Source organism: Zeugodacus cucurbitae, chromosome 4, assembly GCF_028554725.1.
Source record: "Zeugodacus cucurbitae isolate PBARC_wt_2022May chromosome 4, idZeuCucr1.2, whole genome shotgun sequence".
Lineage (NCBI taxonomy): Eukaryota > Metazoa > Arthropoda > Insecta > Diptera > Tephritidae > Zeugodacus > Zeugodacus cucurbitae.
In genome coordinates this window covers 25229498-25257294 of record NC_071669.1, presented here as the reverse complement: position 1 = coordinate 25257294, position 27797 = coordinate 25229498, and the positions used below count along the sequence as shown (strand labels likewise).

The window sequence follows — 27797 nt, the reverse complement described above, 5'->3', positions numbered from 1 at the left end:
AGTTTCGAAAAGGGGTGAAGGGCCCTAAGAGCCGAGTCTCGTGCCTTAATTTGCATATGGCAAATGATTACATGCGAATACGAGTGCACGAGTACAGTAGTGCGCCTTGAGTGTTTGCCGGCCACAAAGGGTTATTTGTGCACTCCATTGGGTGCGTGCGAATTTATAATCCTCTGGAAACATCCAGTATCACGTTCGTAGCACACGACAGCAGACGAACTGACGATAATAGACAAATATGAGTGTGAATCTCATTTCGATTCCCATTGCGATTATTTATGGCAATTGACTATACTGTAGAAGGTACCCTGTACCTGAAGAGTTGGAAGTAATTTAAGGATATTCAAGTTGGGAATACATAGAATATAAGGTATGAATTGTATATACATAATATTTGTTTGAAAAAAAAAAAAATCTCTGTGGTTCAGATCTCGATAGGGTTTATTGTAGTCCCCTTGAACTTAATTAGAATTTAGTATGAATTGATCGGGCCATGATTCAGACATTGTCACAGGTCTAACTTCAAAACATATGCATTCATTTCAGCGGAGCTCTCTTATAGATACGACTTGAAAAGCTTTCGTCTACCCGAAATAAACTCTTTGAAGTAGATTCATAAAAATTTATCTTAATGTCTTGTCTCCAATTAAGAGGTTCCTTTTTGAATGTTTGAAGTTCTTGTAAGTATTAGGTGTATTAAGTACTCTATTGATAATTAAAAAAAATACCGATTTTTACTACAATTACTGTGTTGCGGAGTCTAATCCTCGCGGCTCGTTCTCTGCTTGAATTCCTAAAGAAGAGATGTGGGCGGGTCGTAGCCGGTGGAGAAGAGGCGCGGTGACCTTTTAACGGATGGATGTAAGTTCAGAAAAAAATTTGGAGGAGCTTTCTGAAAGGAGCTGGGCAACAAGTACAGCTTTACGTGCCAGATTAATGCAGCGTTTTTAAGTGGATTTGGCTGCCATAAAGGTAGTAGCTTATAGATTACTCAGAAGTGATATGTCTATCAGGGAGGTGAGTATTCACTCGGATAGTTGAGGGGCAATCCTATCCTGGATATGTGCCGGCTGACTGTTCGCTCAAAGCTAGTCAAGTAGTGCTTAGCCTCTCTATCAATAGCTTCTAGCTATTTTAATTTAAAACTCTTTTTGGTCTCAGGTCATAGCGGTATCGCTGGGAACTGTAAAGCCGAATAGCTTTTGTGTAAGGGCACCCAAGTTGCTATCTTATGTGCTTTCAGTAAGGTTCGCCGTAATGATAGAAGTCCTTAGCAGTCTGTACAAATTGGTAAAAGGCTCAAAGCGCTTTATCGCCACCTGAGTGTCACGGGCATCAATTTTGAGGAGTTTCACAAAGGCTTCACAAAGGACTGGCTTTAGCTTCACCTCTTCGGCACATAAAAATCCAACTTTGTTTGTATTTCATAAGAGCTCAGTTACACACACTTTCTTAAAAGTATATATTATCATTCTCCCACAGTTATCATTTTCATCCTCGAAACATATAATCAGTCTAATCAAAAATGTTTGAAGAGAAGGACATTTGGACTACTTATAATATTTTTTGTGGCAAGTGTAATCATCAATTCAATAAAATCTTCCAATTTTATAAGGAAAAAATAATACTAATGTATTTAATTCGTCCTGCTTGTACACTCTGCTGCACTCCAATATAATAGCTTTTAATTATTTTCCACGTCAATTATAGCCACCCACTTGCCGCGGCATTGTTTGGCACTTGTATTTGTAGGTGAATCGCATTCAAAGCTAAATGTGCAGGTGTGGGATGTGACACGTGCTGCGAGCATTCGTCCGCGTGACGAAAAGCACCTCAGGCACGTGGCAAAATATTCCATTTAAGCAGTGACGTTAGTGGCTCCAGGCGCCAGCATCCGCGTTGCAGCTGCTCAGTTTGCGCACAAAACGCTTCAAACCGCACGATTTTAATTTAATTGAAAATGTTTACGTGAAATTCAAGTGAAATTTAATCACACCGAATATTTGCGTAAGCTGCGATGGACGCAGCATGGCTTAAGCGAGTCTAGTACGCTCGATTAACGATTTTAAACATAATTATATAATTTTCTACAAAAATTTAAAATCGCCTTGACATTTAATAAAATATTTTAAGATCTCTTTTCTCTTGTTAAATCGTTTCTGGTTTAAAAAAATATAATAAAATTTTTCCAACCGCCTTAAAAAACATTAATTTGCAATTACTCTAGCAACAAATCCATGTGATGTGAACACAATATAAGTCCTTCATTAGCAAATTGCACATTTATCGATTTTCAATCTAATAAACATTCGAGTGCAACCCGCCGATAACTCTCCTTTGTTGTAGCAAATGATACTCTGCTCCGCTCCGCGATATTTTGTGGGTCGAAAGTAAAACGCGCTGTGGGTCATGATTTCATCAGTCAGCAGCTGCAATACGTTTTTCAGGTTTACCATTAATGACACGCGTGACTGCAATTTTTAATGCTCTCGAATGCACTCAAATGTCAGCCAAACCGTACTTAAGCACTTACAACAATGAAATACGCACGATTTTCAGCCAAGAGAAAGAGAGAGCAGCACGTGCATTTTCACAAAATGTGCAATTGGCGTTTAATGCGAACTGCAAATTGACATGAATTAGATAAGAATTTATTTACGAGAATTCTGAACGACGAATGTACTATCGATGAAGGTCGTTATTTTTAAGTTTGTTTCAGTTATCTTATAAAAGCTCTGACCACAATCTTTAGTCCACTGGATTCAAAGCAAAAACCGCAAAATTGATTTTAAGCCAATGTTGGGTGACATTCCCTTGTGTGCTGGAGCAGAATATGACGGGTATATTCAAGGCTCAACATCGAAGAGATTATTACTTAACTGCTTTTCCACGCATTTTCCAAACATATTTAAGTCCCAGTATCAAAATAGGATGGTGACCGCGTTGAACCCCCTAGAATAACATTGTTTACGTCCTCGGAAGCTTCTGAGTAGTTTTTTCCATTTTGCTTCTTAAAAACTTCTTGAAAAGTGAAACTTTTTTCAACCGTAAAAAGGATAATTTCATGGCCGTTGACCGCGTGTGTTAACACCTCAACTTAGGGATGGAAAAATCGACTCTGACTTTAGCCGAAAATCGATCTTTTATTAGAAATAATAGACTTTTTTGGATCGATTCAAGCCTGTCTTGAATCGATTAAAATCGGCCTTTACTCGATGACTTTGACAGTTGACGAATTAAGATAATCACTATAAGATTCCTTTTAAAAGCACAATACAAAGTACCAATCGAAGCGTTTCCTTATAAATAGCCTCTTTCTGATATTCTGATTGGTTCCCAGTTTGATATGGGCCTATTGCACAAAAGTTAACAATGGCAGTAAAGTTAAGTGTGATTTATGTCATAAACAGTTTTTGTTTAATAAAAGCACATCAACAATGATGCACTTACAATGTGCTCACAAGATTGCTCCTCCGTCAAGTAATGAAAAACAAACTCAGAAAAGATTGAATGACAGTCACAATGATTTCGAAGTTCAGCCTAAAAAAGTAAGAGCTTTTGAAGAACTTTTTAAAGTTTGTGCATAAATTATTCCTCTCCACAGACAATTTCATTTTTTATATTGATACTTAACTTAATCATGTCTGTTCTTAGGTTTTAGTCGCTGTCGAATCATCTGTTCCATCGGTTGCTTTGGTACCTCAAACTAAATCATCTGTTCAAGAAAATACCACAGTACAATCTCAGGTCCAAGGTCCTATGGATCGTTGTATCAACAATGCTAATTCTTTTTCAGGTAGTATTGACTTAAATTAGGAAACAACGTTAATCTTATTAATTTCTTCTATCATGCATTTTCATTGTTTCCTAGCTGGTGGACGTAGATATGATCAAGCTACCACAGCTCTTTTACGAATGATCGCTGTTGATAATATGCCTCTGTGTACCACAGAAAGACCAGGATTCACAAAATTTATTAAAACACTGCAACCGTTGTATCACATACCCTGTGAGCCAACTATAACTAATGCTATGAGTCGTAAATATCAAGATTTGTCGAATAAAATAAAACTTGAACTGCGACAGACTGAATCTGTGTGTATTACTACTGATATCTGTAGTCACCAACACACAATGAAAAGCTATCTTGGCTTAACAGTTCACTATCTGAAAGGTCAGTTACTGATTTTATTTTCAAAAATCATTACATTCAGTTTTATCTTCAAATATCTAACTTTATTGACATATTAACCTTTCTTCACAGAAACTGAGATGAAGACTGTTGAGCTGGGCGCTTATCTCATGGAAAAGAGGAAAACAATAGAAAATTTGAGCTTGAAATTAAGAAATATATGCAATGACTGAGGTCTTGATGATAGTAAAATAGCAGCATTCGTTTCAGACGGGGGCGCAAACATCAAAGGAGCTATTAAAAGTGAGTTCGGCGATGGGAAACATATTTCATGTTTTGGACATGTAATAAATAATATTGGTCAGCGCCTTATCGAAGTTAATATTACTCCACCTGCATCTGAATCTCGAAATCAAGTTTCCGACTTACCCGCTGATGAAAATGATGCTATTGACAATCTTGAAGACTTAATTACAGATCATACTGAGCAATCGTCATTGCGTGAGCTATTGTCAAAAGTTAAACAAATTGTCACATTCTTTCGACAAAGTGAAAGAGCGACTACAGAGCTGCTGAAATTACAGAAGGACAAGCCTGAAAATTCTCGTCTGAAATTAATTCAGGAAGTGCGAACGAGATGGAACTCCTGTTTTGAAATGGTTGACCGTTTCATTGTGCTTGCTGATCATGTCAGTAAAGTGCTTTTACAAGTGAAGATGGACAAATCTTCGAAAGCTAAGCCACCTAACATGATCACAGGTGAGGAAATCGATGCGTTAGTAGAAGTTCGTGACATCTTAAAACCTCTCTTGCAAATAACTCAAGAAGTTTGTTTTGAGAAATGTGTAACATTGAGCAAGTGCATTCCTTTGATTTCAAGTCTTAGAAAAGTAAGTTTCCATTATTAAACTAGCAAAGCTATTGCAATATTATCTTGTTTTGAATTTTTATTGAATGAATTGATTTTATATTTTCCAGAAAATTGAAGAGTTAACGCCAGAAACTTTAATTGGGCGACATTTGAAAAAGAGAATGGTTCAAGACATCGAAACAAAATACGGCAATATTGAATCTGTAAAACTGAACGCTTGTGCAACATTGGTTGATCCTCGTTATAAAAAGTTTGGTTTTCAAAGTATTCGGGATTCTGCACGAGCGGTAACTAATGTCGGTAGGTTGATTATGCAAACATTATTTGATTATTTCTATGGTTTAGTTTAATCTTAATATAATTTTTTGTGTAGCTGATCTTGTCAAGACAGAACGAAAATTAGCATTGGCAGCAACGGTGGCAAATATTAACCCTCAAGATGAGATATTAGCTGTACAAGGTCCGGAATCTCAGAAAACGAACGATGACAATGATGATTTATGGTCTTATTTTGATAACACTGTGAGTTGTAGTTCCAATCTTGCAGATTCTGATGAGGCTGGAGGATTACCAATACAATTACGACAATATTTGACACGCCCGGCTGTCAATTGGAAACAAAATCCTAATCCGTTCACTGTGTGGGAAAGTATGAAATATGAATATCCGTATCTTTGGAATGTAGCTAAAAAGTACTTGCCAATAGTTGCAACGTCTGTACCCTGTGAGCGATTATTTTCACATGCAGGACTTATCGCAAATCAGTTGAGGAGTCGCTTATCACCTCAGCACATTAATGAGCTAATATTTTTAAGATCAATCGGCGAAGAAATGTGGTTTTCGTAGTTATTTATTTTTAAATTTTTTGTTTATTAATTAAAAAAAGCAATTTTATTATCCAATACCAAAATGTATGCAATGAAATCATAAAATACTTTTTATATGTTAAAAACTAAAAAAATATTTAATAAAATATTGATATATCTAACGAATTTCGTGTACGAGTTGCTTAATTTATAAAAAGTCAACTTAAGTCACAAAAGTCGACTATCGGGATTGATTAATTGACTTCCAGAATCGAAAAACTAGAAGTCAATTCCGAAATCAAAAATCGATTCCGCTCGCGCTCTTTCCATCCCTACCACAACTCTCTTTGGGATGATGCCACAAAAGCCACCACGAATGATGCGTTACAATACGATCGGGAACAACCGTTAGAGACAGAAACGATGAAACATATGAAAAACGACGCAGCGGCGAACTGAGTCTGTCGGTGACTTGACAGTGGACAAAAGAGTGGTTGATCGTATCGACAACTCTTGCCACTGAAGTAGCCACTTGTATCTTTATACTCTCGCAACAAATGTTGCTAAAGAGAGTATTATAGTTTTGTTCACATAACGGTTGTTTGTAACACCCAAAATTAAACGAGTTAGATATAGGGTTATATATACCAAAGTGATCAGGGTGAAGAGTGGAATTCAAATCCGAATGTCTGTCTGTCTGTCCGTCCGTCCGTCTGTGCAAGCTGTAACTTGAGTAAAAATTAAGATATCTTGATGAAACTTGGCACATTTATTTCTTGGCACCATAGGAAGGATGCTTTCGAAAATGAGCAAAATCGGACCACTGCCACGCCCACAAAAAGGCGAAAACCGAAAACACATAAAGTGCCATAACTAAGCCATAAATAAAGCTATGGAAATAAAATTTGGTATGAAGGATCGCACTATGAAGGGACATATTTGGATGTAATTTTTTTGGGGAAGTGGGCGTGGCCCCGCCCCCTACTCAGTTTTTTGTACATATCTCGCAAACCAATAGAGCTATATAAGCTAAACTTTCTGCAGTCGTGTTTTTTAGCCACTTCCTAATATAGTCCAAAAATGAAAGAAATCGGATCATAACCACGCCCACCTTCCATACAAAAGTTAGGTTGAAAATTACTAAAAGTGGATTAACTCACTAACGAAAAACGTCAGAAACACTAAATTTCACATAAGAAATGGCAGATGAAAGCTGCACTCAGAGTTTTTTACAAAATGGAAAATGGGCGTGGCGTCGCCCACTTATGGGTCAAAAACCATATCTCATATAATAATAATCTAATAGCTTCCTTACATCCCAATGATATGTTGTGAAAATAGGCCAAATCGCTTCATAACCACGCCTACTTCCTATATACCAGAACTTTGAAGACAATCTGAATCGTTTACTTTACAATATATAAAGTAACTACTAGTGAAGATATCGAAGCAGAACTTTGCACAAATACTATGTTAATAGTGTGGCAGCCCCATTCTAAAAATCGCCGAAATCGGACCATCGGTTTTTAAGGCCCCATATATCGAACACGAGGACCTCGGTGCTTCTAACCTAATATTATGGTTTCCAACTTTCAATGGACTTTATACAATATATATGACGAATATGTGGGTCAAATTGTGTATTATTTAATATAAATAAAGTTAAATAAATAAATTGCGAGAGTATCAAATGTTCGGTTACACCCGAACTTAGCCCTTCCTTACTTGTTTGAGCTTAAATTTGTCAAAAGTGTTGTCAGATGATGAACAGTTGATCGACGGTAGCCTTTTATGTGGCAATGATCTGGAATAAGTCTTGTCATGGATCTCGCCGATATATCCATTCTTCCATGCAATGAACTGAGTGGTCTCTGCAAATAAAGTCACTTTTTCCCTAAATAAAAGCGGCAGCGGCAAATTACCGTCAAAAAATCCTCACGTCCATACAATTTGTATAGCGTAAATTATATTTTGACAGCACGTTAAGAAGTAAAGTTGGCTGCGAAAACGGAATAATTGCCATTTCTCTTATTTCCTGCAATTTGTTTGTCCAAAAAAGCGAAAAATTATATATATTCACATATTAGTTAACTTGCGAAGTTAATTGTGTCAAATGGATGTAAGTACTATTAATAATTTAATTCGTGCAAGTGTAAACATTTCATTTTGTAACAATTTTAGAATTCTTGTGAAAGAATTATTGAATTTGTTCACGGTAATCCTTGTCTTTTTGACAAAAGAAACCCAAAATAAAAGGAAGTAAAATACAAAGAGAGAGTTTGGGAAGAAATTTCGAAATAAATAAATATATTGGGTAAGGTATTTAAAAAAAAAAAATAGTTTGGGAATCACTAATAAAATGTTTTATTTAGCTAAGGAATGCAAAATAAAGTGGAAGAGTCGATAAATATAGAAAAATAAAAAATTGCGAAAATCTTCCCTTCGGATCTCAACAAAAGCTTGGACCTGCATGGAAGTATGCGGCAAGCATGGAATTTTCTATGGAATCTATGGAACCTGCCAGATATTAAAAATTGTTATTCATATAATTATGTAAAAAAATTAAGAAAAATATTAACTCTTAATTTTTAGTACAACCAGCAACGTTTCCGCTGATTTGGACCAAGCATTGAATGGTCCGTAATAGTGAAATGTCGCGCAAGCACCAGCAAAAATAGAAAACGTAGCAGCGATGGTCTGTGCACGGAAGTAGTTATGGCTATGAAGAGGAAGTACGAAGAACCAACAACAACAACAACAATAGATAAGTAAGTACCAACACTTTTTTGGTATGCTGAGGAGCAAATTAGATAGGCTCACAGAAGGTGAAGTAGACGATGTTAAAATTGAAATTTTAAATTTAATTAACAGGAAAATAACTAAAAATTAATAATTCCCTACTTATTAAATATTAAATCTGTAAATATTTGTTTATTTTATCTAAATATTAATAAAATATTTTGTTACACATTTAAAGTAAATTTTTATTTGAAATATTTTTAAATAAAATCAATTATAAACAAGTAAGGAAGGGCTAAGTTCGGGTGTAACCGAACATTTTATACTCTCGCAATTTATTTATTTAACTTTATTCATATTATATAATACACAATTTGACCCACATATTCGTTATATATATTGTATAAAGTCCATTGAAAGTTGGAAACCATAATATTAGGTTAGAAGCACCGAGGCCCTCGTGTTCGATATATGGGGCCTTAAAAACCTATGGTCCGATTTCGGCGATGTTTATAATGGGGCTGCCATACGATAAACGTAGTGTTTGTGCAAAGTTCTGCACCGATTTCTTCACTAGTACTTACTTTATATATTGTAAAGTAAACGGTTCAGATCATCTTCAAAGTTCCGGTATATAGGAAGTAGGCGTGAGGCTATTTTCACAAAATATCATTGGGATGTAAGGAAACTATTACAAACCAAGTTTCATTGAAATCGATCGAGTAGTTCCTGAGATATGGTTTTTGACCCATAAGTGAGCGATACCACGCCCATTTACCATTTTGTAAAAAAAAACTGAGTGCAGCTCCTATCTGCCATTTCTCATGTGAAATTTAGTGTTTCTGGCGTTTTTTGTTACTGAATAAACTCAATTTAGGTAATTTTCAACCTAACCTTTGTATGGGAGGTGGGCGTGGTTATTATCCGATTTCAACTAACTTCATGGTGTGTGGTGGGGTACGTAAGAGAACCGACTGCAGAAAGTTTGGTTTATATAGCTTTATTGGTTTGCGAGATATATACAAATAACCGATTTGGGGGCGGGGCCACTCCCACTTTCCCAAAATAATTACATCGAAATATGCCCCTTCCTAGTGCGATCATTTGTTCCAAATTTTAACTTTATTTATGGCTTAGTTATTACACTTTATGTGTTTTCGGTTAATATGTGAAATATATATTAATGCGAATATATGGGTCAAATTGTATGTTTTGTTAATAAAAATATAGCTATAAATTGCGAGAGTATAAAATGTTCGGTTGCACCCGAACTTAGCCTTTCCTTACTTGTTTTGATATATATAACCCTATATCTAACTCGTTTAGTTTTAAGACTTACAAACAACTGTTATGTGAACAAAACTATAATACTCTCGTAGCAACTTTGTTGCGAGAGTATAAAAATTTAAGAAAAATATTAACTCTTAAAATATTAAGAGCTGATTGAATCGATGTATTGGCTGTTAGTAAATCGTGTCTGTCTTGTCAAATTGTAATTGTTTGTTTCGTCTGCAGCAGTACCATTGACCTTACCGAAAATAAGGGCATTATAAAGCACTTTTGTTGCTTAATACAACCTGAAAATATAGAAACAAAATTGTATTATCTTTACCGGCGAAAAGGATATGAATATTCTCAAAACTCTCCATCGAGAAGTTAGTATACCTTAAAGGCAACAAATTTGTAAAAATTATGCAACATACTTCCATGTCTGTAAGGAATAGTTTTTTTACCAAAAGCAATCTCAATTCGTATTCTAGCACTACCCAAACTTTTGTTGAACACTTCTTTATTGACATCAGTAACTGTTGCATATGGCTTCATTATGTTTTCCTTTAAAGGGAATGCGGCGTCAGCCACGAAGTAGTATGGAAATATTATTTCTGAGTTGGGCAAATTTGTTGCAACTGGGAACTGATTTATAGATTTATTTGAAATAATTTTTCAAACTGAGAATTCCTAAACACATCGCCATCGCTTTGACTGCCATACGCGCCAACGTCACAAACTTAAAAGAATAATTGCTGTCGCAAGCTGCAAGTAAAACCTATATGTGCAAAATTTTTATTTAGTTTGCTTTTTGGTCATTCACTTATGTACTTACGATGCTATTAAATTGTTAATAATTAAAATATTCTGATCCTGAATTAGGCGGGCAATTTATTTGCACGTGTTTACCATATATTGTCCCTAAACAATGTGGTAATTTGGTTGCATTCCAAAAATCCTCCGAAATTTGTTTCCATTCCGCATTAGTAGGTGGACTAACATAACTACTTGCCAATATTCGCCACAATACTTCACACTTTTCTAAAACGACGGACCTGGCTGTCTCTAGTCCAATTCGAAACTTCATAGGTAACATGGCTGCCATCAGCCAAGAAACTAGAAATAACATAAAGTAAACAATAATTTAAACAACTTTTCTTATTCGTACTTACTGCAAGATTATGTACAATCTCTGCTCTGATTCAATGGGACTACTGCGCGAGTACTTTTGTCATTCTTTCGTAACCATGGTTCAACCAAATTTAATAATACTTTGAACTGCTCATGAGTAAATCTTGTTGATTTTACAAATAGCTCTGGGTTTTTTTTAATTAACACCGCTTGAGTAAAATCCATGATTTTTACGTGTTCTGAAAATCTCTTGATTTCCACTGCGCTGTCCACGTGCAATCATATTCAATAGTAATAAATCCTCAAGATCATCAATGTCATCCATAATTTGAAATTATTATTTTTATATCACGTTTTTTTCTTAAAAAAATGAAAGTTTAAAATCACAATTCAAGTAAATTATTTTGACACCTTCCTTCTTTTCACAATAAGAAAATCACAATTGAAGTAAACAGTGTCAACTTTTGATGTAAACTTAACCCTGTGCGATAAAAAACGTTCCGCTCGACGCTTTTATTTAGGGAAAGCAGTAAGTAAAATTATTATGCTTCGTTTGAAAAACTTTAAGAAATCAAACAATTAGGTTACCATACCATATTTTTGAAATGAAATAATATACAGTGGAAATTCCAAAACTCAAACTTCGACCAGGACAAAATTTAAAATTTTACTATCGAGGCATAATTTTAAAAGCTTCCCTCTATATCGTATGGAGGTGGACAAAAAATATTTTATTACACTTATGGATTGCACAAATTATGCAACAAAGGCATGGAATAAATACATCAAGAGCCAAACAGTAGCAAACTGCATCAAACAAAATTACAGAATACATTTTTAAACTTACATATGTATATATGAAAATGAAACTTTTTGCGAAGAAAATTAATAAAACTGTGTATAATTCGAAGTATCTCTGATTCGAAGTTTTTTGTGGATTATGGTGATTCGAGATATAGAAATTCCACTGTATTCTTTTGCGACCATTTTACAAAATTAAAATAAGAAAGTCACGATGTGATCTAAACTGTGTTTGCAAAAACATGACAACTGAGAGTATTTCAAGATATCTGCCAGAAAATCCGGTAGTAATTCGAGTCTGTATGCAATAAATTATACTGTCTTATATCGTACATATTTTTGAAAAAAAAAATAATAATTTTTTCGCAGGGTTTTTCTTCATTTGTACAAATTACTATATGTATATATGTATGTGCATAAATTATGATCTTGAGAATGTTAGTTAGTATATATAGTAAATACAAGGTGCTTTCAGCTAACAAATTCGCAAAACAATCTGTCTAGAATTACCTCTTTTTCTCTAAGCAAATACATATTGAGGGTGACAGGCTCAGACGTATTAAATGGTAACCAATGGAACTGTGGTAGCCTTAGGAATTGATTAAAAATCTAATTTCTGGAAGAGGTTCGATAAAGCCTCAAACTTATCCATGGTACATGTAGACATGTGATAAATATCAACATGGACATAAAAATCATAATATTTTGAACAGGCGTTGAGACGGGCCGCCTATAAATTTGTCGATAAAAAAACTTCTTTAATATTACCGCTAATTGCATAAATTGCGTTCACTTTTTATATATCATGCAAGCATTTCCCTCTCTTCAGAAACACTTTTTAATGTTCGAAAAAAATTTCGAGAAATGTGTATGGCTATTTTATTATTGTTGACAGCAAAGGCAACAAAAAGTGGACAACAACCAGAGTGTAAAAACTCCGTAATGAATGACAGTTCCGAGCGGCAATTAGTTAAAAGCCACCAACAGGCGCGACATGGCGACAAAAACAAGACGAAATAGCAATTGGCCAACTGGCGCACATTATTGCATTGCCGCTTCTCGCACCATTTCACTTCGCACATTTCCGCTCGCCTGCGCGCTCATCCGCGCGTCATGTGTCAAAAATGAAGTTATTAAAAGCGTCAACACACACACAGCCATGACTCATGACGTCGACAACAGTTTGAGTTGGCAAAAAATAATAACGGCGAGTATGTAAAGAATTTAGTGGTGTTGCAACATTGCCACAAATGTGGATGATGCAAAATGCGCCGAACGCCCGCGGCATTTGAGCGCCGACAATTGTGTACTTGACGTGCCGCCGCGAAGGCAATCGAGGCAAATGCGTGGTCGCCAAATGTATGAGAGTTTGCGCCAGTGGCGGCTTGTAAACGAAGGAATATAGGCGCAAATGTCAATCCAAATCGGAGGTGGCAACAGCAAACAGCGACGGCTGCGAAGTCAACAGCAGCAAATTTGGCAACACAATGCCGTAACACTGGGGAAATATTATCGATCATCGATATTTACATAAAAACACACACTTAAACTACTTAAAATTAATAATAGTGGACCATGTAATGAGATCTAATTTAAACTAATTTTAGCAAGATCTTAGTTTTACTTATCCCATTTAGGCCTAAATCAAATATGGTGTTAGGAAATTGTTTTCAGTGTCAAAATAATAATCACATTCTGCTCAAAAACTTGTTTTATTCATGTCTTTTATGAGGGTGTCCATTTTTTTGTTGTATTATCTTGTATTGTTCCAATAGCTCTGTAACCCAACTGTTTTAGATCGCATAGCAAGTGCCAAAATTATGTCTGCTATTTCTATTGGCGTAACGCTATTTTCAGCAATCATAGCAAGCAAAAGAACATCGATGTAAATAATTTTCCCAAACAAACCCGTGGGGATCCGATAACTTATTAAGCTATCTACTCATTATTGAACCGAATCAGCGGAGTCATATTTAATACTATAATTAGATGAAATCCGTATCCAAACTGGTTCGCCAAATTGGATTGATCAACTCTTTTGCGCTTGCGCTTATATATCTTCAACACTTTCATTCCGACGTGAATATACCTCAATTCTTCCAGTCACATCATTTGGCATGGTAAAGCATATCAAATCGTCTTCATTGACCTCCTCTTCATCACTTACAATGCAAGTAAATATATACTCCACAAGAACCCTCGTCGAAATCTCTAACTTTAAAGCGCTAGAAATTATACTTTGTGCAATCTCTAAATTATAATAATGACATTATTATTGTTTAAGATACAGATATCGCTATTTGAAGACGGACGGTAATGGGTTAATTGACTTAAGAATGCTCGTGATACGGAGGAACATTTAGCTAATAATTCTATCGGTTCTATGATAAACACTAAAAAGTCTTTCTGAACGAACTCTAACTTACCAGATTAGATTTGGTCACTAGGATATTAGCGGTTAGGGTCCATTATAACTTAAAAACCAACATAGAATAGTGTTAGACCCTCTGCTTTACCAAATCTCGACTAACCACGTTTGAACTTTTGTCTAATGAATATGCCAGTTTATACCACTTGTTTGTTCTTTTGCCATCATATAGGGATATTCGGCGTATATACAACTTTTCTACCTTGTGTAGTTGAAGTGAAAAATGGGATTTATGGATTGCTAAGATTAATACTAAATAATTTTTTTTCAATATATTCAAACAGTACTCTTATACCCATACTTTCAACTAATTTATAATATTTCTTTAACTTAAACTAAATTCTTTCAATTTTTCAAATTGAAATTGTAACGAAAGACGTACGAGTAAGTCCTTAAAAGATATTTTTTACTTAAGAAATAGCTCTGCATCAAAAAAGAAAGCTTTTCAAATCTTCGACACAGAGCTCTACAACAATTCAGGCTGTCACCGTTTACTGGTCATAAATCTGGCATATGTGTATGTCCATGTGGTCAGCTGAGAGGTGAAACAACGACCATAATTTCTCCATTAAAGCTGCAGCAAAAGGACATGTAAAAAGTTCGGTTACATCCAGACCTTCTCTCTCATTTTCTTCTTTCCGCAGACATTCATAGGCAAAACATTGTATGAACGCATTTTTCCTGTTGCTGCTGCTGCTGCCGTTGCCACACATTAGCGGCAAGTGCTGCAATAAAACGTCAGCAGTGACACTTGATGACAGCAACACTTTGTTGGTGCGAAGTTTGATGTGTACTCCATATTGTCAAACCCTTGACAAGTGAGTACCGTCAGCGCCGAGTTCTTCGGAGTGCGTGTGGGTGTGTCTGTGGCACATTATTATTGCAACATGTTGCAACTTTGCGCGCCATAGCAATTTTATTACATTCACTCGAAATCACTATGTTTTTTCACTCGCTTTGTGGTGGCGATAAATGCCGAAGATGAAACATTTATTTGCGCCGTCTAAAGCTGTCAGAATTCTCGCTGCCGCGTCTGTCATTAAACACGAACTGGAAATGCGAAATAATGGCAATGACAACAATGGCGGGCAACAAAAACACTTACAGCAGTTTAGCACCCAACTTGGACAGTGAATTCGTTCGAGCGCGTTGCCATCATCTGTTTTACATATTCCCAGCCTTCGATTCTCCCAGCTTCCCGTTCGTCAGCTCACTCGCGCATGTTTATTGTCCGTTACGTTCTCATTTCATTTATTGTTATTACCATTTTGGTGTTGATGGAAAGTATATTTCACCCATCCGAAATTGCATTCGGCAGTGTTGCCGCTTGTGGTTTGAGATGGCTCATCACAGCTATTTTAAAAGAGAAACAATTCACCCATTCAAAGAATTTACGATAATATAAATAATTATGCATATGACTCAAGCAGCTCACGACTTCCGGTTTTAGACCAAGTATCCTCTGGGTAGCTAACAGACATCCGTTTGGAGGCGAGCTAAAGTGAGAAGGCGAAGCCCGCTTCTGCGGTTGTGCGTAGGGCTTTGGACCCACCACATAAAAAAAATCTCCCCAATGAAAACAAACACCGAGCCTCGGATGAGAAACCCCCCTTTTGATGACGACCCCTGCAAACGTACTAAGGATCATGATTTGAGGGCATGCACCTGGAATGTCCGGACTCTTAATTGGGAAGGTGCCTCTGCCCAGCTGGTTGATGTCCTCATACAACTAAAGGCTGACATCACCGCCGTCCAAGAAGTGCGATGGACGGGACAAGGACGGAAGAAGGTGGGTCCTTGTGACATCTACTACAGCGGCCATATAAAGGAGCGCAAATTCGGTGTTGGATTTGTGGTGGGAGAGAGACTACGTCGCTGAGTCCTGGCATTCACCCCGGTGGATGAACGTCTTGCCACAATCCGCATCAAAGCGAGGTTCTTCAACATATCGCTGATTTGCGCCCACGCCCCAACGGAAGAGAAGGACGATGTGACCAAAGATGCTTTCTATGAGCGCCTAGAACGCACCTATGAGCGCTGCCCCCGCCACGATGTCAAAATCGTGCTTGGCGATTTTAACGCCAGGGTGGGTAAAGAAGGTGTCTTTGGCACAACAGTCGGAAAATTCAGCCTCCATGACGAAACATCGCCAAACGGCCTGAGGCTGATCGACTTCGCTGGGGCCCGAAATATGGTTGTCTGTAGTACCAGATTCCAGCATAAAAAAATTCATCAAGCAACGTGGCTGTCCCCTGATCGAAACACGCGCAATCAAATCGATAACGTTGTGATAGACGGAAGACATGTCTCCAGTGTTTTAGACGTGCGTACGCTCCGAGGACCAAACATTGACTCGGACCATTATCTAGTAGCAGCAAAGATACGCACTCGCCTCTGTGCAGCAAAGAACGCCCGTCAACAAACACAAGGAAGGTTCGACGTCGAAAAGCTGCAATCACAACCGACAGCCGAACGATTTTCTACTCGACTTGCACTCCTGCTCTCTGAGAGCACTCATCAGCATCTCGATATAAGGGAGCTGTGGAACGGCATCTCAAACTCATTGCATACCGCTGCAGCCGAAACAATTGGTCTCCGGCAACGCCAAAAAACCAGTTGGTACGATGAGAATTGTCGTTCCGCAGTGGAGAGAAAACAGACTGCCTACCTCGCAACGTTGCGATCGACCACAACACGTTCGGGGTGGGATAGATATCGAGAACTGAAGAGGGAAGCGAGACACATTTGCAGACATAAAAAGAAAGAGGCCGAAATGCGTGAGTATAAAAAGCTTGAAAAGCTGGCCGACATGGGTAATGCTCGAAAATTTTATGAAAAGATGAGGCGATTTACAGAAGGTTTCAAGACCGGAGCATTATCATGTAGGGACCGAGAAGGTAATCTGGTAACGGATGTCTAGAGCACACTGGGATTATGGAAGGAACACTTCTCCGACCTTCTCAATGGCAGTGAAAGTACAACACCAGGAGATGGCGAACCCGATTCCCCAATCGATGACGATGGAATAGATGTTCCATTACCCGACCATGAAGAAATTCGAATAGCAATTACCCGCTTGAAGAACAACAAAGCGGCGGGGGCCGATGGATTACCGGCCGAGCTATTCAAATACGGCGGCGAAGAACTGATAAGGTGCATGCATCAGCTTCTTTGTAGAATATGGTCGGAAGAAAGCATGCCTGACGATTGGAATCTTAGTGTGCTCTGCCCAATCCATAAGAAGGGAGACCTCACAATCTGAGCCAACTACCGTGGTATAAGTCTCCTCAATATCGCATATAAGGTTTTGTCGAGCGTATTGTGTGAAAGACTAAAGCCCACCGTCAACGAACTGATTGGACCTTATCAGTGTGGCTTTAGACCTGGAAAATCGACAACTGACCAGATATTCACAATGCGCCAAATCTTGGAAAAGACCCGAGAGAGAAGAATCGATACTCACCTTCGATAGCACGACAAGGAGCTGCCTTTATGCCGCGATGTCTGAATTTGGTATCCCTGCAAAACTAATACGGCTATGTAAGCTGACGTTGAGCAACACCAAAAGCTCCGTCAGGATCGGGAAGGACCTCTCCGAGCCGTTCGATACCAAACGAGGCTTCAGACAGGGTGACTCACTATCGTGCGACTTCTTCAATCTATTGCTGGAAAAAATAATACGAGCTGCAGAACTAAATAGAGAGGGTACAATCTTCTATAAGAGTGTACAGCTCCTGGCGTATGCCGATGATATTGATATCATCGGAAGCAACAACCGCGCCGTTTGTTCTGCGTTTTCCAGACTAGATAAAGAAGCGAAGCGTATGGGTCTGGTGGTGAATGAGGACAAGACGAAATATCTCCTGTCATCAAACAAACAGTCAGCGCACTCGCGTCTTGGCTCCCACGTCACTGTTGACAGTCATAACTTTGAAGTTGTAGATAATTTCGTTTATCTGGGAACCAGCATTAACAACACCAACAATGTCAGTCTTGAAATCCAACGCAGAATCACTCTTGCCAACAGGTGCTACTTTGGACTGAGTAGGCAATGGAAAAGTAAAGTTCTCTCTCGACGAACCAAAATCAAACTCTATAAGTCGCTCATTATTCCCGTCCTGATGTATGGCGCTGAAGCGTGGACGATGACAACATCCGATGAGACGACTCTTGGGGTTTTCGAGAGAAAGGTTTTGCGCAAGATTTATGGTCCTCTAAACATTGGCAACGGCGAATACCGCAGACGATGGAACGATGAGCTGTACGATTTATACGACGACATTGACATAGTTCAGCGAATAAAAAGACAGCGGCTACGCTGGCTAGGTCATGTTGTACGGATGGAAGAAAACACTCCAGCTCTGAAAGTATTCGATGCAGTACCCGCTGGAGGAAGGACGACAACAAGGACAAGTGCAAAGTGACCTGGCTTCACTTGGTGTTTCCAGTTGGCGCCAAAAAGCAAAAAGGAGGAATGAGTGGCGCGCTCTGGTGGATTCGGATATAATCGCTTAAAGCGGTTCCTACGCCAATATATATATATATATATATATATATTTATTAACATTGTCGAAATTGTTCATTTTGAAAACTTTATCGGAAATTTATCTCAAATAATGAGTGTTTTAATATGTAATATCATATCATCTGACATCTACCAAAATAGACAATAGTTAAGTGGAATAGACAGACTTCCATTTGGAAATGGTTTAACGTTCTCTTGCGAACGTCAGGCACCTTGACGCGGTGTTGAGGCTTAGTCGCACCTGAGCGGACCACCGCCAGACCGTCATGATAGTACCATCAAGCGCTTTATAGCGAATCTGACGTTGTCCGTGGGAGGTCAAGGGATGACCAAGAGCTGCCACCTAATCCAGACCGTTATGCGACTGGCGTGCCCATTGAAAAGTTTGCTGACAGGAGGAAAATCCGATTGTATTCTAAGCCCTGCGGGTTTGGGTCGAGAATATGCCCGAGGTAAGGTATGCCTGTCGTAAGAGGCGACTAAAATACATGACCCTGCGGATTTGGGTCCAGGATATGCCCGAGGTAGGGTATGCCTGTCGTAAGAGGCGACTAAAATCCAAACATGCACAAATAGATAATTAGACTGATGCTAATGGCGGCTTTGCTTCCGCCTGCTCGTTGGGTTACGACCCTTCGGGGAGTTTTGTGGTGGCTGTGGTTTTTAAACCTAAATGCAGGCAGAGGGTATTTGGTTACTCGGTGTGGGCAGAGGTTTTAGATGGGCCTCGGCCCTACGAAGGTGGCATAAGTGTGTCCATACCACACGCCAATTGGTACTGGTGGTGCATAGCAAACTGAGGACGCTGATCAACGCATCGTATTGATCCGCTTGTGTTTTTGAATACACGTGAGGTTAGGCCTTTATAGGCAGGTACTCACGCTAAACAAATTCACTCGTATTCTAAGCCGATCGTATTCTAAGCCGATCGTCTACGAAACATATAACACAAACAAACCAACAGCGACAAGGGTACCCCAGCTCAGGGAGAAGACCACGCTTCCTGGATGTCCTAATGGCAGAGAAGCGTTCGTTGTTCGAGGAGCATGCACGAGAGACAACGACGTACCCTCTACGAGCAGCGGCAGGGTAGGCAAGCCTACTACTACTACTACCTCTGTCGTCCCAAACAGGGAACAAAATACTAGTGGAATTTGGGCAGAAACGAATCCTACTAAAGTACCCGATAGGAAATATAGCGGTGGATAGCTGCAACGGCGCAGTACATGGGCTCATAAAAAGAAAAGGCAGTTTAGAAGGCACTGAGATTGAGTACCTCGACGGCGAATGTGGAGATCGCCGAAGGTATGAGAACCAAGATGTTTTAATTCGGAAAACCTCGAGACTATACACCATGGAAGACTTAATGCACGCTCAGTTGGCTTCCTCGAATCCTCTCATAACCTCAAAATCCAAAAGTACCTCGAAGTACTCTAAAAAACACATTCATGTTGATTTTTTTCCCACTATGAAGCGGTTGCTTGGAAAAGATAAATATGATGATGATTTGTAATGAAAACCTAACGATATTACCCAACAATTTATTATATTTAGACTAAACAAGTTCATTACAAATCTTAATTCCAGAAATCTTAACAATATTCAGAAAGAAAAGTTTCTTCTTTATTAATTAACTTTTCTAATTATTATCAGTGTTTTACTAATATGTATAATTATTATTGTTCAGGGGCAAATTAACATAAATAAGTACAAAATCCATTTACTATTTTAAATAAATAAATGCCAAATCTTGTTAATAGTCTCATTCCCAGCAACCCCAAAAGTTAACTCATGATTACCAGTCGTACTCACAATGATACACAATGTATTTAATCAAATTCTATATCCCGGAATGTTGAATATTTTTGAGACTTTACAATACATATGTACATACAAATAAAAGAATTTAATAGCAATTGCATTCCCATATTAAGGCTTCACACACAGGCTTCCAAGAAAGTATTGAATCTGAAAAGAAGACATAGCTTCCTCAAATTCTTATAAATTTCATATAAAAATTTTACGACTGAACACATAAGCTTTTAAAGTAGATTTATATGCGTTTATTGAAGCAAAAGTAATCCAAAAGAAACAAACAGACAAATGGTAAAACAAACACATGTGTCTCTGCGAACCAGGCTGATAGAGTCGAGAAGCAGACAGTCGGACGCACATTTCGTCGAGACTATCATAAATAAATTATAACGCCTCGGATAGTCGAACAAGCGCCAGCGCAGGGCCAGCGCCGAGAAGCAAAACGAGAAACGAAAATTCGCTGGTGGTGGACCTCGAGCAAATTCCAATAAGTATGAGTTAGTTGCATGGTCACGCAACATATTGCTCGTTGCAAGTGCAAATTTATGCAACAATGCAATTCTTCCACTAAATAAAGAATTCATGAAACGAATGGAATTGGCGTAGTAGCAGGGAACCAAAGCGGGCAGAGTGTCTCGCTTGGAATTAGGAGTGACGCGCCAGTGCGGAAGTGGGAAAAATGACAATAAAATTGGATTTGTTCAATGGGAATGGCTAAATTATAGAGTTGCGCCACTGCATTAAATGACAATAATATGGATATACTCGTATGTAAGTGTTTAAGAATGATGCATGCTGAACATTTAAAGGAAATGTCTGGCTTGGCGTCGGCGGTTCAATATGTGATTATAGTAATGTTTTAATAATAACCGTTAGTTGCAACAACTGAGGTGTGGTTACTGAGTTAAAATAGTTCGATTGACGATACGTTTGTCCTTTAGTTATTAAACCATGTGGTATATTTTGCAATTACTCAAGTATGTTCGTCAAACCGCTCCTTTGATAAAAAGTTCTAAAATATAATATAAAGTATATTTATCCATAAAATGTGTTATTATTTAGACATAATTCAAAGTAAATGAAAAAATTTAAATAATTTGTGATTTATTCAATCAAGCAACCTAATATTAGATATATAGGAGATAGAGGAAGTAATTACCAAATTTTACGCATTTCTGACACAAAGGAACGTACATACTTAGAAGCAATAGATCTCGTTTGAATTTCTATACAATTTCTGAGAGATTTAGCGGTATTTCCGGTAAAAATTTATCAATAAGTACTACGGTTATCATATGAGGCCTTGAATAGTTATAGGCCGATTCCGACAATTTTTAAGATGTGGTGAATTAGTATTAGTTTACCTCGATATCCAACAATGGGAAATAGGATATTAAAAATCAAAATTTAATTTTTATGATATTAAGATGTAGTTATACAAAACTGACTTTAGAGCTCTATAAAGTATTATGGTCGACGAAACGACATAGCTGATGGATTATAATCATATGAAGTTGATTGTGCATAAAGCCCAAATTTCCAAACAGATAAATGCATATGCATTTGTAGTTTCCTTCATTTAAAATTAAATATATTTCACACAACATCATCTTCAACATCTGCTTGTGGCACATAAATCCAAAATTACAGCAACGCCCATAAAAATGTTTTCGTTTAAATTGTCACTTGATGAGCGCGTAAATCTCCCAAATATGACAGCCGACACATAAACACATAACCAAATTGAAAACCAAAAATAAATATAACAATGCCAATAAAGAGCGACTATAATTGGATGAGCAACAGGCGAAAATGCGCCGATGAATGGCTAAATGGAGATATCGAGATCTCAGCGAGATCCAGGCAAAATGTGCAACACTACAATGTAGAACGCTGGCTGATCGTTAAATGGAGCAAATGAGGAAGCAAACCCTTCGTTTTGTGCGTACAAAATACCAGATGTGTGAACTTGAAGAGTGAAGTGTATGTGAGAGGGATGTGGTTGCCGTGTCATTGCGGGTCAGAAACGTTGGGCGGTGTTGTGATGTGGATCACTGCAACGCATTTTTCCGGTGGGCGCCGCTTTCTCTGTTAAAATATTCAAATATCACGCGTTTAAGGGGCGGGACGGACAGAAAAACTGGCTTATGATTTGGGCACACTCATAAATTTGAAATTTTATTAATTCACATTTTACATTGACATTTATTAGTTGAACATTGTTGCTGGAAAACAGTTTTTATTATTTTCTTGAATATTATATTTAAAGCGAATATGAGGTATCGGTTACAATATTAAGCTTATGACTGCAACTTTAAGAAATTTGGGTCGGTTTGTGGACCTTACGTTAATATCAGTTGTCCAACAGTGTAAGTCCTGTAAGCCTTAAGTTGAATAAATGTCTTTTTATTTAAATTAAAGCGTTAAAGTTACGAATATTCACCGTAAACAGGAAAAGGAATTGTTGTCAAATAAAATCTACTCAAACATTAAAGCGTATGCAAGTATTGAAAGCTGTAAATAGCAGCAACATCTAAACATAAATCCGTACATCAACGAATGGCCTCGAAAACCTGTCGAGTCAGCCATGTACAACAAAAGCGACTTAGCCAGCAGGATGACCATAAGGTAAAAGCGGCTAAATGAGTACCTAAATGCTCATTGAAAGCACTCTAATTCCGTCATTTAAAAAATTACGAGAGTGAACATGCATCGACAGCAAAGTAGACAAATCTCATTTTGACACACAAGCTCCAACAGTGGCGAATATCCACCAAATAACGGCATTAAGTGCAAGTGTCGGTATTTGTGGGAGTGTTATAGCCTCTGGTTTTATGATCTATGGACATACATATGTATATATTGTTCCTATAAATAGCCGTAAATTTCGCTACTAAAAGCGCGAGAGCCTCAGCAGTAAATGTGGACTTAAGCATTTAAGTGTTTAATGTAAATGACGCACATATACATATATACATATACGTTTGTATGTATATGTATTTATTTATTCCCTTCATTCACTCAGAAAAAATGGATTGGGTAACATTTCTCGTCACTTTTATGCGCTTAAGCTTTGTCTGCTATTGTTGTTGCTGCCTTTTCTATGACATTTTTATGTTGAATTTCTGACACGCAGGCTTTTTGTCAATCTGTGACAGCTCGCTTTGCTATGTGACAGTTCTAGCTGCACCTGCCGTCCTGTTGAATACAGGAAAAAGTGTTGATGGAAAAAGTTCGACGGAAGGATATGGGACTACTTACTTTACTACACTTAATTATAAATTTAGTAACTCCGTTAGCTATAACTCTATCACTCACACCAGCATTTATTTCCAGGTGAAATGGTATATATATCATGTGGCTCAAATAGCTCACGACTTCCGGTCTTACACCAAGTATCCTCTGGGTAGACAACAGACATCCGTTTGGAGGCGAGCTAAAGTGAGAAGGCGAAACCCGCTTATGCGGTTGTGCGTAGGGTTTGGGACCCACCACATAAAAACACCCCCCAATGAAAACGACGAAACAGCCTCGGATGAGAGACCCCGATTTTGATGACGACCACTGCAAACGTTTAAAGGACTACGATTTAAGGGCATGCACCTGGAATGTCCGGACCCTTAATTGGGAAGGTTCCTCCGCCCAGCTGGTTGATGTCCTCGTAAGAGTAAAGGCTGACATCACCGCAATCCAAGAAATGCGATGGACGGGACAAGGACGGAAGAAGGTGGGTCCTTGTGACATCTACTACAGCGGCCATATAAAGGAGCGCAAATTCGGTGTGGTATTCGTGGTGGGAGAGAGACTCCGTCGTCGAGTCCTGGCATTCACTCCGGTGGATGAACGTCTAGCCACAATCCGCATCAAAGCGAGGTTCTTCAACATATCACTGATTTGCGCCCACGCCCCGACGGAAGAGAAGGACGAAGTGATCAAAGATACCTTCTATGAGCGTCTAGAACGTACCTATGAGCGCTGCCCCCGCCACGATGTCAAAATCGTGCTTGGCGATTTCAACGCTAGGGTGGGTAAAGAAGGTGTCTTTGGCACAACAGTCGAAAAATTCAGCCTCCATGACGAAACATCACCAAACGGTCTGAGGCTGATCGACTTCGCCGGGGCCCGAAATATGGTCGTCTGTAGTACTAGATTCCAGCATAAGAAAATCCATCAAGCTACTTGGCTGTCCCCGGATCGAATCACTCGCAACCAGATCGATCATGTTGTGATAGATGGACGACATGTCTCCAGTGTTTCTGATGTGCGTACGCTTCGTGGTCGCAACATCGACTCGGACCACTATCTTGTAGCAGCTAAAATACGCACCCGTCTCTGTGTAGAAAAGCGCACACGTCAACAAACACAAGGAAGGTTCGACATCGAGAAGCTGCAATCACAACCGACAGCCGAACGATTTTCTACTCGACTTGCACTCCTGCTCTCTGAGCGCACTCATCAGCATCTCGGTATAAGGGAGCTGTGGGACGGAATATCAAACTCCTTACGTACAGCTGCAACCGAAACCATTGGTTTTCGGAAAAGCCAAAAAAACAGCTGGTATGATGAGGATTGTCGTCTCGCAGTGGAGAGAAAACAGACTGCCTACCTCGCAATGTTGCGATCGACCGCAACACGAGCGGGATGGGAAAGATACCGAGAGCTGAAGAGGGAAGCGAGACGCATTTGCAGACAAAAAAAGGAAAGAGGTCGAAATGCGTGAGTATGAAGAGCTTGACAAGCTGGCCGACAGGGGTAATGCTCGAAAATTTTACGAAAAGATCCGACGACTAACTGAAGGTTTCAATACCGGAGCACACTCCTGTAGGACCCCCAGAGGTGATCTAGTTATTGATGACCAGAGTATACTGAGTTTGTGGAGGCAACACTTCTCCAGCCTGCTGAATGGCAGTGAAAGTACAACAACAGGAGATGGCGAACCCGATTCCCCAATCGACGACGATGGAGCAGATGTTCCATTGCCCGACCGTGAAGAAATTCGAATAGCAATTACCCGCTTGAAGAACAATAAGGCGGCGGGGGCCGATGGATTACCAGCCGAGCTATTCAAATACGGCGGCGAAGAGCTGATAAGGTGCTTGCATCAGCTTCTTTGCAGAATATGGTCGGAAGAAAGCATGCCTGACGATTGGAATCTCAATGTACTCTGCCCAATACACAAAAAGGGAGACCCCACAATTTGCGCCAATTACCGTGAGATAAGCCTCCTCAACATCGCGTATAAGGTTCCGTCGAGCGTATTGTGTGAAAGACTAAAGCCCACCGTCAACAAACTGATTGGACCTTATCAGTGTGGCTTTAGACCTGGAAAATCAACAACCGACCAGATATTCACCATGCGCCAAATCTTGGAAAAGACCCGTGAAAATAGGATCGACACACATCACCTTTTTGTCGATTTTAAAGCTGCTTTCGACAGCACGAAAAGGAGTTGCCTTTATGCCGCGATGTCTGAAATTGGGATTCCCGCAAAACTAATACGACTGTGTAAGCTGACGTTGAGCGACACCAAAAGCTCCGTCAGGATCGGGAAGGACATCTCCGAGCCGTTCGATACCAGACGAGATTTCAGACAAGGTGACTCACTATCGTGCGGCTTCTTTAACTTGATGCGGGAAAAAATTATAAGAGCTGCAGAGGTAAATAGAGAAGGTACAATCTTCTGCAAGAGATATCGATATCATTGGAAACAACACCCGCGCCGTTAGTTTTGCTTTTTCCAGACTGGATAAGGAAGCGAAGCGTATGGGTCTGGTGGTGAACGAGGACTAGACGAAATATCTCCTGTCATCAAACAAACAGTCAGCGCATTCGCGTCTTGGCTCCCACGTCACTGTTGACAGTCATAACTTTGAAGTTGTAGTTAATTTCGTCTACCTGGGAACCAGCATTAACAGTAATAACAATGTCAGCCTTGAAATCCAACGCAGAATCACTCTTGCCAACAGGTGCTACTATGGACTAAGTAGGCAATTGAAAAGTAAAGTCCTCTCTCGACGAACAAAAACCAAACTCTATAAGTCCCTCATCATTCCCGTCCTACTTTACGGTGCAGAAGCGTGGACGATGTCAACATCCGATGAGACGGCACTAGGAGTTTTCGAGAGAAAGGTTTTGCGGAAGATTTATGAACATTGAACCTTACCTTAAACATTGGCAACGGCGAATACCGCAGACGATGGAACGATGAGCTGTATGTGTTATTCGACGACATAGACATAGTCCAGCGAATAAAGAAAACAGCGGCTACGCTGGCTAGGTCATGTTGTTCGAATGGATGAAAGTGCTCCAGCTCTGAAAGTATTCGATGCAGTACCCGCTGATGCAAGCCGAGGAAGAGGGAGACCTCCACTCCGATGGAAGGAGCAGGTGGAGAGGGACCTGGCTTCGCTTGGTATAACCAATTGGCGCCAAACTGCCAGAAGGAGGGATACGTGGTGCGCTGTTTTGGACTCGGCTATAACTGCGTAAGCGGTGTCTACGCCAGTCAAGAAGAAGAAGAAGAAGAAATGGTATATAACACCAGTTCTAGACTACCAAACCACTGCAGTGTCTTTCATACAGAAGGTAGCAGTGGATACACTGCTTCGTAGTGTGGCCTCCCTTAGCAAAGAGCTGTGTATCCATTCTGCGACATTAGAGCAGCAGTACTTTTATTGAAATCGATGTCAGTACGATTCAGGCTAATTACTTCCTTCCTTATCAATAACTTCTAGCTATTTAGCTACCCGACCCGACTGTCCTTTGGACCAGCAGTGGTGCGTAATACGTCCTTTAAATTGATTTCTCTTAGCAAGATTCAGATCGACATTATCATAGGTGTGCATACTGGACACTGTCAGATAGTTACACATATGTACGGTGAGACTAGGGGTCCTGGTAGAAGCAAGTTGCCAAAGCTGTTTGGAAGAAAGCGAAGTGGCAGAATTTTAGAGGTAGAATTGACTAGATTTGACATTAACCGACTCAAGAATTTTGTAATAGATTCCAAACTTTTCTGATCCATTGGTATTTTTTTTGGTATCACATCAATCATATCATCATATCGATACAGAACTGCAATTAAAGGTACGTGGGAGAAAAAGAGAGAGAGAGAGAGCGAGCAGAATATTCAGAAAAAGAAATTTATTGAATTTTTCGATTTGGAGTCACTGCATTATCGGAATTCTATTGATTACCTCGCCACTTCATGAAACATACAATGTAGCCCTCAAAAATAACAAAATGCTAATTTCATGCATTCAATTATATTCATATTTGGA

The 27797-nt window shown here is 39.0% G+C and overlaps 1 protein-coding gene and 1 long non-coding RNA gene across 10 annotated transcripts in view; one reads left to right on the top strand and one right to left on the bottom strand.

Moving 5' to 3' along the window:
* The window catches only part of LOC105215883 (sulfotransferase 1 family member D1), a 524336-nt gene that overhangs the window by 161446 nt on the left and 335093 nt on the right, over positions 1 to 27797 (top strand). The gene's annotated exons all lie outside the window — the stretch shown is intronic.
* Positions 10418 to 11505, bottom strand: LOC128921434 (uncharacterized). Its single transcript, XR_008470892.1, has 3 exons — positions 10990 to 11505; positions 10653 to 10933; positions 10418 to 10595 (listed from the first exon to the last, which is right to left on the bottom strand). It is a non-coding gene; the product is annotated as an uncharacterized LOC128921434 (long non-coding RNA).